This window comes from Vicugna pacos, chromosome 25 (genome assembly GCF_048564905.1).
Source record: "Vicugna pacos chromosome 25, VicPac4, whole genome shotgun sequence".
In the NCBI taxonomy this organism is placed as follows: domain Eukaryota; kingdom Metazoa; phylum Chordata; class Mammalia; order Artiodactyla; family Camelidae; genus Vicugna; species Vicugna pacos.
Genome location: NC_133011.1, coordinates 4,384,047 through 4,395,201, shown reverse-complemented (window position 1 = coordinate 4,395,201; position 11,155 = coordinate 4,384,047). Strand labels below are relative to the sequence as shown.

At 44.7% G+C, this 11,155-nt stretch overlaps 1 long non-coding RNA gene across 2 annotated transcripts; it reads left to right on the top strand.

Moving 5' to 3' along the window:
• Window positions 1-413: 413 nt before the first annotated feature.
• LOC140689095 (uncharacterized) lies at window positions 414-6,883 on the top strand. Of its 2 annotated transcripts, XR_012063967.1 has the most exons (4): window positions 414-486; window positions 1,644-1,879; window positions 6,109-6,384; window positions 6,629-6,883. It is a non-coding gene; the product is annotated as an uncharacterized lncRNA (long non-coding RNA). The 2 variants fall into 2 exon arrangements; XR_012063966.1 differs by lacking the exon at window positions 6,109-6,384.
• Window positions 6,884-11,155: the final 4,272 nt, after the last annotated feature.

The window sequence follows — 11,155 nt, the reverse complement described above, 5'->3', positions numbered from 1 at the left end:
AGGGAAAAATCACTGGTAACATCTTGTATTTCTATAATAGATTTTATGTGACATTTTCAAAATATTTGACATTAATGTATGAAGCTTCCCTTGGTAAGGTGTAACAAGTGAGCACTTCATCTCCATTTTCTGGAAGGGTAAAATGATCCAGCAGCAGGCTCCGTGAGGAATAAATCTGCTGTGGTGTCAGGCAAGGCCCCCAGATGTTGCCTCCGCTGCCCCCTCCTCCCCGCAGCTCTAACATTTCTTGTTCACAGTCTTCTCTCGACAGCAACGGTATGATTTTCAAAGCCCGGCCTTTATCAGCTCTTTCCTGCCAGGAAATCACACGGGAAGGTGGGAGGAGCATCAGAGAAGGTTGCCTGGTTTCATTTACGCAGTCGTGGTGATTCACTGGTAGCCTTTCCAGCCTTCCTGAGTGGCCCACACATCACTAATCTGGGACAGCCTGCGCCTGAAATATGAATGTCCTGAGGTTTCAGGCTGGTGAGCTTCATTCCGCTCCTTATCTCCCGCTGCCTCCCCGCTCACCCACACCCGCCCACACTCTCCAACTTTACCCCTAAACAGGCCAGAAAGCGTCCAGTGAGACCTAAGTCAAAACTGGATTATTATTATTTCTTTAATGCTGGAACAGGTTAAGCAGGCGGATATAAAATCGCTTTTCTGGGGGGAGGGTATAGCTCAGTGGTACAGCGCATGATGAGTGTGCATGAGGTCCTGGGTTCAATCCCCAGTACTTCCTCTAAAAATAAATGAACCTAATTACCCCCACACCCCCACCCAAATAAAAAAAATAATAAACAGTACAATAATAAGTAAAAAAAATAAAAAATAAAATAAAATAAAATTGCTTTTCTGATAAGCTGGGTCTACCCAAAGGCAGGCTACTGGACAAATGATCAGAAAACAGAGGCAATGCACCCTAGAGTCATGGTCTGCACGTCTGTGACCACAATTTGAGTCTCTAAGCGGAGCATTTTCTCCAGGCTTATATAGGAAATGTTTCTGCCCCAGGTTTACTGGAGTAAAGCTGTTGCCATGATTTCTCTCCTCTGACTCTAGACCTCTTTTAGGTTCCTTCATGATTCTCACGCCTTTGCGAGCTGGGGAGACAGGTTATGGCTTTGGAAGAACTGGCCCTGCTCTTAGTAGCACGCCAGGTCAGGCTTAGGAACGACAGTAGTGATGTTAACTGTAGTCATTGCTTATTAGAAATCAAAACCTTTGCTCATGAAGGGTTTGTGCCTCAGTCAAAAATTCAATGCTTAAAATGGTAACAGACGGTTAATTATACTTTTTCTCCTGAAATTTCTAAGGCATAGCAGCTCTCACAGGGTAGACTTTGAATTGCATGCATTTTCATACAGACCTGGTCTTTACTTTTTGGTGGGAATCAGTAAGAACATAAAAGGGAGACTGCTGAATGGCAGAAGCCATTACGGTGTTTCCTAGTCCCCAGATGGCCCTCAGTCCAGTCTTTGCTACCTGAGTAGGGCTGGGAGGGCCCTGGTTACTCCAGTATTTCCTGATCAGAGGCAGACACAGGTCGACCTTGTTATTTTTATACAACAGAAAGTATCTTTAGCAGTCCTCTTTTGGTGAAGAGGAAGAAAGGGCCATTCTAACTCTTTTCTTTGGAGCCCAAGATTTCTTAGGCCACACAAGTCTGGGTAAAATTAAAGCCATTTTACAGTAATAAATGCCCGGCATTGTGGCATCCTGAGCCTCGGGTTCTCCCAGGTTCCTAGGCTTCCCCCATAGACAGATTTCATCAGGCACCCTCACGAGGGCCTCGCTGGGGAGAATGCCCTCGTCACAGCTCCTCCAAACTCACCAGACACCGAGACTGCTCCTGGTCAATTCAGCTGTCCAACAGGTAACGCCAAATACCCGCTCGGTGTCAGACTGTGTTCAGTTTGGGAACTCTCTCAGTGACTGTGACATAAACTTAATCTGGGTCCTTTGTTACACTTTGAAAACCCGCCTGTTTACTTTGGAGGTGCCTACTGCTTAAGAAAGTGGGAGGTTTTATTTTATTTTTTTGTGTGAGTTTTTCTTTCTGGTTCTTTCCTTTTTTTTTTTTTTGAATTAATGTCTAATCAGTTTACAATGTTGTGTTAATTTCTAATGTACAGCATAGTGATTTAGTTCTATATATATATGTGTGTGTGTGTGTGTGTGTATATATATTATATTCCTTTGGGATTTTATTTTAAAGTATTGGCCACAAGTACCAAAATATGGTGACTGAGTGTAGATAAGCATATAAACATATGGAAATGATAGGGCCACAATGGCACATTGCCTGGCCATCCTAACACTTGTTCCCTCTGCTCCTTGTAGCCTGTGAACCCACTGCAGGTGAGATGATTCGTTAGCTTCACAGGGGGCAAAATAACACTCACTTTTCCCATCAAAAGTGAAAAAAAGGAAGTGTTTTAGACAATATCAATTTTTTAACTTCTTTAGTTAAAAAAAAAAAGGAAATTGTGATTGTCCCATTTGACAGGTTACATAAGGACCCTGGCATTTATTCTTTCAAATTAGGAAACTACTTTTGAGTTTTCGTTACCTGGAAGTTGCTGAATCAATCAAATTTTTTAAAAAAAAGAATAAAATAATGCCAATTGCAGCAACATGGATGGACTTGGAGATCATCATTCTAAGCGAAGTAGGCCAGAAAGAGAAAGAAAAAATACCACATGATATCACTCATATGTGGAATCTAAAAAAAAAAAGAAAGAAAAAAAGAAAAAAGAGGACACTAATTAACTCATCTACAAAACAGAAACAGACTTGCAGACAATCTTATGGTTACTGAGGAAAGGAGGTGAGAAGGGATAACTTTGTGAGTTTGAGATCTGCAAATGTTAATCACTATATGTAAAAATAGATTTTAAATAATTCTTCCATATAGCACAGGGAACTATATTCAATATCTTCTAATAACCTTTAATGATAAAGAATATAGAAATGAATATATGTATATATATATGCATGACTGGGACACTGTGCTGTACACCAGAAACTGACACATTGAAACTTGACTATACTACAATAAAAAAAAAATCTTTTTTTCTTAAATTTTTAAAAAGAATTTCTCCAACTCTGCCAACAGAGTCGACTATTTCCCAAGTTGAGTAACAAAGCCCTCCAGTGGCCGTCAGCCCTGGCCCTGCTGAGAGCCCTCATCTTTGTTCTTCCTCCAGTGACTACAGACAGCAGGAAGGGACTTGGTTGCCGGGGAGAGTTTCACAGGCAACTTATCTACCAAAAATATTTCTCAAACTAACTTCAGAAAATACTTTTCCCTGAATTATAAATGAAAAAAAAAGACAAAAAAAAAAAAACCCAGTTTTATAGGCATACAGAGCACTTTCTTTTTCATTTTAGATTATATCTGTGTGGGCGAGAAACTTCTTCATGATGACTCACAGCATGGAACTTAGAGAGGGATACGGCCCACGGGCCTTGTCAAGGCTTCAGAAACTACTCATTGTCTGATCTGCTTGAGCAGATCCGAGTGTGCTACCAGCTTCCTGTTTCTCTGAGGCTGGAGAACTAGCATAAGTTTCCTGGGCTGAGTGGGTGGGGGGCTCACATCGGAGGTTCTGTCTAAGAGGCGACGGGCGAAAGGGCAGCGGGAGTTGTGGGTCTGCTCCCTCTTGTTGTGTGGGCTGTTTGGGTGGAAATGAGGAAGTAACACTTGTGTGGGAGGGCAGAGTGGGGGGGAGACTGAGAGAGAGAAAAGGAGAGACATCTTGTGAAAATTATGTTATCAGTAATTTTGTCATCATTCTTTCTTTATAGAGGATTCAATTTCCAAATGACTTTACCACGCCGTATAATACCCTAATTTAACCTTGTTACTCTTTCATAATTTACCTTAAAGATGTACTTTGGATGGTATATCTTGGGGTACCCAAGATTAATGGAACATCTTTCCTAAAAAATTGTTTCCAGCTTTCATTATTTTTTGTATTGAAGTACAGTTGATTTACAGTGTTTCAGTTGTACAGCAAAGTGATTCAGCTGTACATATATATACATATATACACTTTCCCAGATTCTCTTCCATTATAGGTTATTATAAGATATTGAACATAATTCCCTGTGCTACACAGTAGGTCCTTGTTGTTTATCTATTTTATGTACAGTAGTGTGTATTTGTTAACCCCAAATTCCCAATTCATCCTTCCCACCCTCTTTCCCCTTTTGGTAACCATAAGTTTGTTTTCTATGTCTGTGAGTCTCTTCTGTTTTGTAAATAAGTTCATTTGGATCACTTTTTGGTTTTGGTTCCGCATGTAAGTGATATCATATGCTATTTGTCTTTCTCTGACTGACTTTCTTCACTTAGTAAGATCATCTCTAGGTCCATCCAAGATGAGTGAAACTTCTTGACTTGCGCTAGGGTCCCTGAGCTATTTAGGACTGGGGGCTAACTGAGTCCTCCAGGTACCAGAACTTTGAGACAAAAATGGGCTCATCATGTCTCCGAGGTGGCTTCGAGCCTGGGGGCAGAATGGGTAGTTGAAGGCTAGGTGCTTTTCTGAGTTGTCTCAGATACAAAAGAACGAGGGACAGTGTAAAGTCTGCAGACAGGAGAGACCTGAGCCTGCTTGAAGATTCTGGGACCCGTGGCTGCCCCACCGCCAGCAGAACAGTGGCTAGGAATTATCGTCAGGTCAAGTGCCAGCTGCCTCAAAACAACATTCCTGAAGCCACGCAGGAAGCTTACGCTCACCCAAGCTTAGCGTGGTGCTAGGTCTCTGCCCTTCTCTGACATGCCGATGGGCTGTCCTTGACTTCAGATACAGACAGTTGCTTCTAACTGTATTCTCACTGAGAAGAAAGAGTGTTAATTTCCCACAGAAAAATTTCAGACTTGGACCCAGACTTATGAGTCCATGTCACACCAGCTGCAAAGACCCAAACATCTGGTTCCCAGTTGGAACTATAGCATTAAGAAAAACTGAATTTAGAGTTCTCTAAGAAATCTGTTCATTGAATTTTAGTTTTTATTCCAGTAGATGTGCATCAGATCAGCCTGTGAAATGCAACTGTCAGCTACATGTCAGCTGAGCCCTTCTGATGTCTCCAGAACTGACCTTGACCTTTCCACAGGGGAGTTCAGGGAGTCTAACCTGACCCTTGGATTCTCGGCCCCTCATCACACTCTCGCCTGTGTCAGTGTCAGTGCAATGCTCTCATTTTAATATTTATGTTGAGTCTAAGGCCCAGCCCCACTGGCACTCCAGCTCAGTTTACTGGATGCCTGCTTACCGGGAGCCTGCCTTAGTGACCTGCCTCGGGGCTTCCGAAGACTGAGGGCTTTTGTCCTCAATGGACCTCTTCTCTTCTGTTTCAGGTGTTTTGTTTCTAAAAGTCTATTATGAATTTTGGAATAAGAACTATTCCTAGTTTCTCTTTTGATTAGTTTTGCTCAATTACACAAATATCCTATGAAATAAAATAGATGCTCACTTTGGCATACATCTAATCAAAGGTCTTAGAGTTGACACTTGTGGGGGTTTGGTTTGGTTTTGTTGCCCCTCAGCAAACATTTCCCCATCTTTCTTCTGAAAATGGTCCCCTCACTTTCCTCTGGGAAACCATCTCACCCCAGTTGTTCATTCCACATGACTGTGGATGAGTTTGAGACCAGCGCTGCCTCCATGTTGGACGTGTGACCCAATATAATAAACATATCCGGTTTCCTGGTCAAAACGGTGGGTTCAGGTTTGGGAAAGCGACCAAATTCAGGCCAGTAAGAGGAGTCAGAACTTTTGTTCAAAGTCCTGCTGAGGGTGGCTGAGCGGGGACTTTCTTCCCTGGACTGGGCACTGGGGAGACACAAGGCCGAAGCTGCTGGCAGCCGTCTTGCCTCGTGGCTTAGGGAGCTTTCCCAGAAGTGGACCAAACATAAAGGAACGCAGGACAAAGGGGTGTAGACATCCTGAGGTCTGCGGACATCATTTGCATTCCTGCATCCCAACCATAACTGGACCACACTACCTCACTTCTCTCTAGCTCATTAACAGTTTTTGTCCTTGTCCATTTGAGTTGAGTTTCCAGACACCTAAAGACCCTTGACTATTTCAGGTCTGTCTCCCTCATGCCTGAGGACATGGTGATCGCCTCTTCTCACAGCTGCCACCCTGCGCTTGGACTTACCCTCCAGGCTCATCAAAGCTACAGACGCATGGTGGAAATGCAAGTCACAGTCTGGCCACTGTCACTGCAAGAGGAATTATCCCAGGGGCTAATCCTCCAGACAGTCTGCTAGAGTAAAACTAAGCAGAGAAGCTCTTTTTTTTCTCTCTTCGTGTGTTAAGAAACCAGAGCCACTTTTTATCTTACTTCCATTTCCCATAAATGGTATGTCTGGACTCATGGAAAGGGGGTGGCAGAAAACAGAAGACACGAGCCTGCTTTCCCCATTAGACCATAAAACCTTCTTCAGGGAAAGCGCTCTACGAGTTTACTATTATCCCTGGAAACTAGACCAGCACCTGGCACCTCCGTAAATGTTGGCTGATTGAATAAGTAGAAAATATGTAAAATAGGGCTGCTTGTAGACACTCATCACTCTATTTTTTTTTTCCCCTCTGTCATCCTGTAGAAAGAGCCTGGCTACCATCAGAGCTGTCCCAAGCCCTGTGTGTCTTGTCAGCCACACTCACAACCACCAGCAAGTTCAAAAGGAGCCAGGATAGCAAGAATCCAACAAAGTCCAGAACTCACAGAAACAAACATTCCAAGCCACCCCGATTCCCAGGATCCGGGGGCACTGTTGATCTGGGAGGCACTGTTTTTCACTGCGTCAAACACTAATCTAATGAGCAAATCTCAGCCAGAGGCATGGCCTGAAGCTAAATGATGTTTAAGTGTCTGTTGTCTATCTGGCAGTGGGCGGGGTGGGCGGGGAGTCTAAACATTTCTTCCTTTTCGGGATCTTGGGGCATCCTCAGATGCGGCGCTTGGTTCAAAGTCAGCTAGCTGCAGGCCATGGGAGCTTAGCAGAAGGGAGCAAGAAAATGAGGCCTGCTTATATTTTGTGGAACAAAGAAGCTCAAGGCTCCCGCAAGGGGGATGACTGCCCAGGCACAAGGAGTGTGAGATGAAGTGTGGAAAGATGGGCTGGGAGTCAGGTTCCAGCTGGAGCTGCAGCTGGCTCCTCGGAGATGGGGCTTTCATGGCAGGTCATCCATTAACTCTTGTCAATCCAATCGCGGTGCTCCCAGGGTCGTCCACGCTGACGGTGGGGCAGAACTCATTAGGCAGACACGATCTGCGGGCGTCCCGGGGACCACAGACCCTGAAAGGCCCTCTAGTTCCCTCTTATCCCAGCCACTCCCTCCAGGTTAGACAGTGATGTTCATACAAAGGGGAACAGAACTCAGGACACGTGCAGCCGAGAGACGTGCCAGAGCTGAGGCTGGGCCCAGAGCTGCTGGGGTTGCGCCCATGTGTTCAGCAAGCAGCCTCTCATGCTGGGAGGTCAGGTGGAATGAGAGGCCAGCTTGAACTGCTCAGGAAGATGTGCCGGGCCTTTTTGTGATTGGAGGTCAAGTTAGATGAAAGCAAGACTTTGCCCTCCGTTCTCGCTCCTCCTCCCTCTGTGCCCTGGCAGCAAGAGGCAAATGAGGGCAAACGTCAGATTATTAGTAACAACCCATGTGGTAGCATCCTTCCAATCAGGATGAAACCCTAGGGAGTCTTCAAAATGTGCATCTTTTCTGGGACAGGGGTAGTTCCCAGGGGCTGGAATAAATAGCCCTGTCCTGTTCCAGCTTACAGAAACTCTCCTTGAAAGTGAGGACTGTCATGATCACAGAAGTTCTGCTAAGACCTAGCTATGCAGATACACGGATGATGAGAGGGCCCTGCTCAGAAAGTGGGGGAGACCTGCCGGCTCCATTCAGCACGCAGCCGAGACCGGCTCCCAGACAACCAGCCGTGTCATGTGAGCGGCAGGGCAGGCGGGCTGCCATTACCTGCTCTTGGGAACTCAGTTTGCCACCATGCTACTTGCCGTAGGATTTAAGATACTCATGAGAACAACAACAACAACAGAAAACATAGTATTTAATGTCCAGACAGAATGTAAAAATTAAAGAGAGAGAGAGAAATTGAGAGAGAAAGAGACAATCGCTTTTAATTTAAGAATGATTCTAGAAATCCCCAATGACATAGCTGAAATATTTTGGGTATACTGTTTCTCTCACCTGAACAAACCAACAAACAATAGCTAATTGTGAAGGTAAGAGGGTAAGAGTCAATGGGGGCGTCCCCGACCTTGAACTGCCTTGTTCAAACCACTTGGATTCCCTGCAGATGTTGTGTTATGAGCTGTGGTTGCAGTGGCCACCATGACGCATGGTCGTCTGCTCCTCATGCTCTGAATTCTTCTTCTAGACCATCAGGTTTGAGTCCATGGCCTCTGCTCTTAGAGTCTTCCCCTTGGTGAATGTATACACTCACTCATGCTTAATTATACCTTTGGTGGCCCGCTTTATTTCTGGTTTTGATCGCTTTTAAATTATTACCTTTTATCTCTCCAACTGCCTACAAGACAGTTCTACCTAAGTGTTTTGCTATCATCTCAAACCTAACATGTCTATGGTCAATCTGTCTTCCCCTTCACCTCAGTCCTGGCTTCTTCTCTGATTTCTATTAATGATTTCATCATATTCCCAGTTATCCAGGCTCAAAAGAAACAAAGTCTTTGACTTAACCCTCTTTAGCGCTAATGGTCAGTCAGAAGGTCCTATTTGTTCTTCTTTGTGTCTTTTCTTTTTTTTCTTTCTTCTCCTTTCTAACAACCACCCCACCGTTCGTCTGACGACTGAGTTATTAAGCTGAGCCATAGACATCGCCATTCTTTGGTAACCTGGTCAAATAGTGGAATTGCCAACGGTTCATTCTAATACAGTAGAGCTGTCTGCATTGATTTCTGGGAAATGAATAGAGTTTAGATTTTGGTCCTTTAGGAAAGAGCTCAACCTTTTCTTCACTCTTAATATGTGAAGCATCTCCAGGTGCTTTGGAGTACAGAGAAAGATCTCGGCTCTCGAGTTGTGCCAACCCAGTTCAGACATCCTCATGGCCGTGGACCTCACTCCCCACCCCAACCCCCAGACTGGGGGCAGGAGTCCCTGAGACTATATTTCCATGACACCATTTCCAATCCTCTTTGGAAGTGGCGATGGAATAAATTTTTAATCAGCCAACCAGGGCTTTAATGCCTCTACTTTGCATCCTTGCTTCTGCCAGGATGAAAACATCTCGCAGGAAGGCATATGACTCTGCTCGTTTTGCCCTCTGCTCTGACACAATCGGCTGGCCTTCCGGGCACAGCCTCGGGCCCATCTGTTCAATCACAGTTTGGCCTGACTGACCCGGGAGAGTCAGCCAGGTGAGGGGGTCCCTTGGATTACTATCTTCTTCTCTTTGTACGTGCAGCCAGAGACCCCCAGCGCTGCCGCCTCCTCCAAGTGACCTAAATCAGTGGATGCATTAGCAATGTCTTCTGTAGCGACTACATCCGTTCCAAAACCTTCCCTCCTCAAATCCTCTGTGGAACAAGTCAGCACATAAATATACACATAAATAATAAATTTAAAATATTCCAAATGGTGGCTTAAGAAAAATTCTCTCTCTTTTAAAAGCAAGATGTTTTACATTTAAAACAAGCATTTCTATTTTCATGCCACTTGAAAAGGTGAGTATGAACTATTTTTCTGCTTAAGTATTTTTCAAGATTTTATTATTCAAAAATATACAGTTGTCGGGAGACTAGTCTAACGAACCCCCATGTACCCAATCATTGAGTTTCTACAGTTGTCAACACTTCGCCAACCAGGTATCATCTGTTCCCCCGTATTCTTTCTCAGAATATTTTAAAGCATGCTGGTTCATTTAACCTGCAAATATTTCAGTATGCACACCTAACTGATAAAAGCATATAAAAATATAGCCACCATGCCGTTTTCACACCTAAAACTTAATAGCAATTATTTATTTCTTTGAAATGTCCAGTCCGCATTCACCTTTTCCTCATTATCTCAAAGTTCCACATACTACAAATGGTACGTCTCTAAAGCCCCTTTTACTTGTTAACAGTGCTTCTCTCTACCTTTTTCTCTATCTTTGATTCATCCACTGATTCGTCCAGCAGCCCCGCCCACTCTCTGGGTCTGACTGATGACTTTGTGTGGTGGCGTTTGCCTTCTCACTCCATCCCCCTTACTTTCTGTAGACCGGTCGATCTAGAGGCTTCTTTAGACTCAGGCTCAACTTTTCAAGCAAGGATATTTTGTACGTGATGCTGTAGAATTCTTATTTCGTCCAATCAAGACTCATGTAATACATTGCTGTCCTACTCGGTGTGGCTCAGATGAATCAGGGGAAATGTCAAGCCCTCCATCTCTCACACTTTGCAAAAAGTGCTTGATGTGTGTGAACGTCAGAGCCCTGTGCGCAGTCCTCGAGGACAACTGAGGCCCGTCAGACGTCTAACACAGAGCATTTGCCTCTAAGAGATTTATACCTTCATGCGAGAGGTAGAGAGACAAAGATATGTGGGAGGTGTGAACAAGGAACAACACAAGCTTTAGAAAACAGTACAAACAAGGTACCGAGACAGGTGGGAAGGGGGCAGGGCACAGCCATTAAAAGAATGACACAGCACTTGACACCAAGATGGTGGAAGAGTCAGCTCTCATTGTTACTGAAGGCCAGTTCGCGTGCCGGATGCACCATGAGGCCCGGCTGAAACATGGGAGACTGGAGCAGAGAAAGCTTTATTGCAGGGCCGAGCAAAGCAGGACGGGGCGGCCCATGCCCAAGAAAACCCCAGACTCCTCGAAAGATTGGGCAAAGTGTACTTAAAGATCAGGTAAGGGCCGGGGCGGGGGGTCGCAGGGTCAGCGCATGTGCAGTTCTCTGATTGGTCGATGTGGAGGTAGCACGGTGGCCAACTGTGTCAATCCTTAGGCTCCACAAGGTCTGGGGGTTACTTTCTCTGGATCATCAAGTAGTTAATTTCTTCGCTTTGGTGGTGGTTTTTAGCAACTGAAAACTCAGGAAATATGCATGAGATACCATTATCTGGGTGCTTCAGAGAGGGGCTGCAGCAGAGGACACG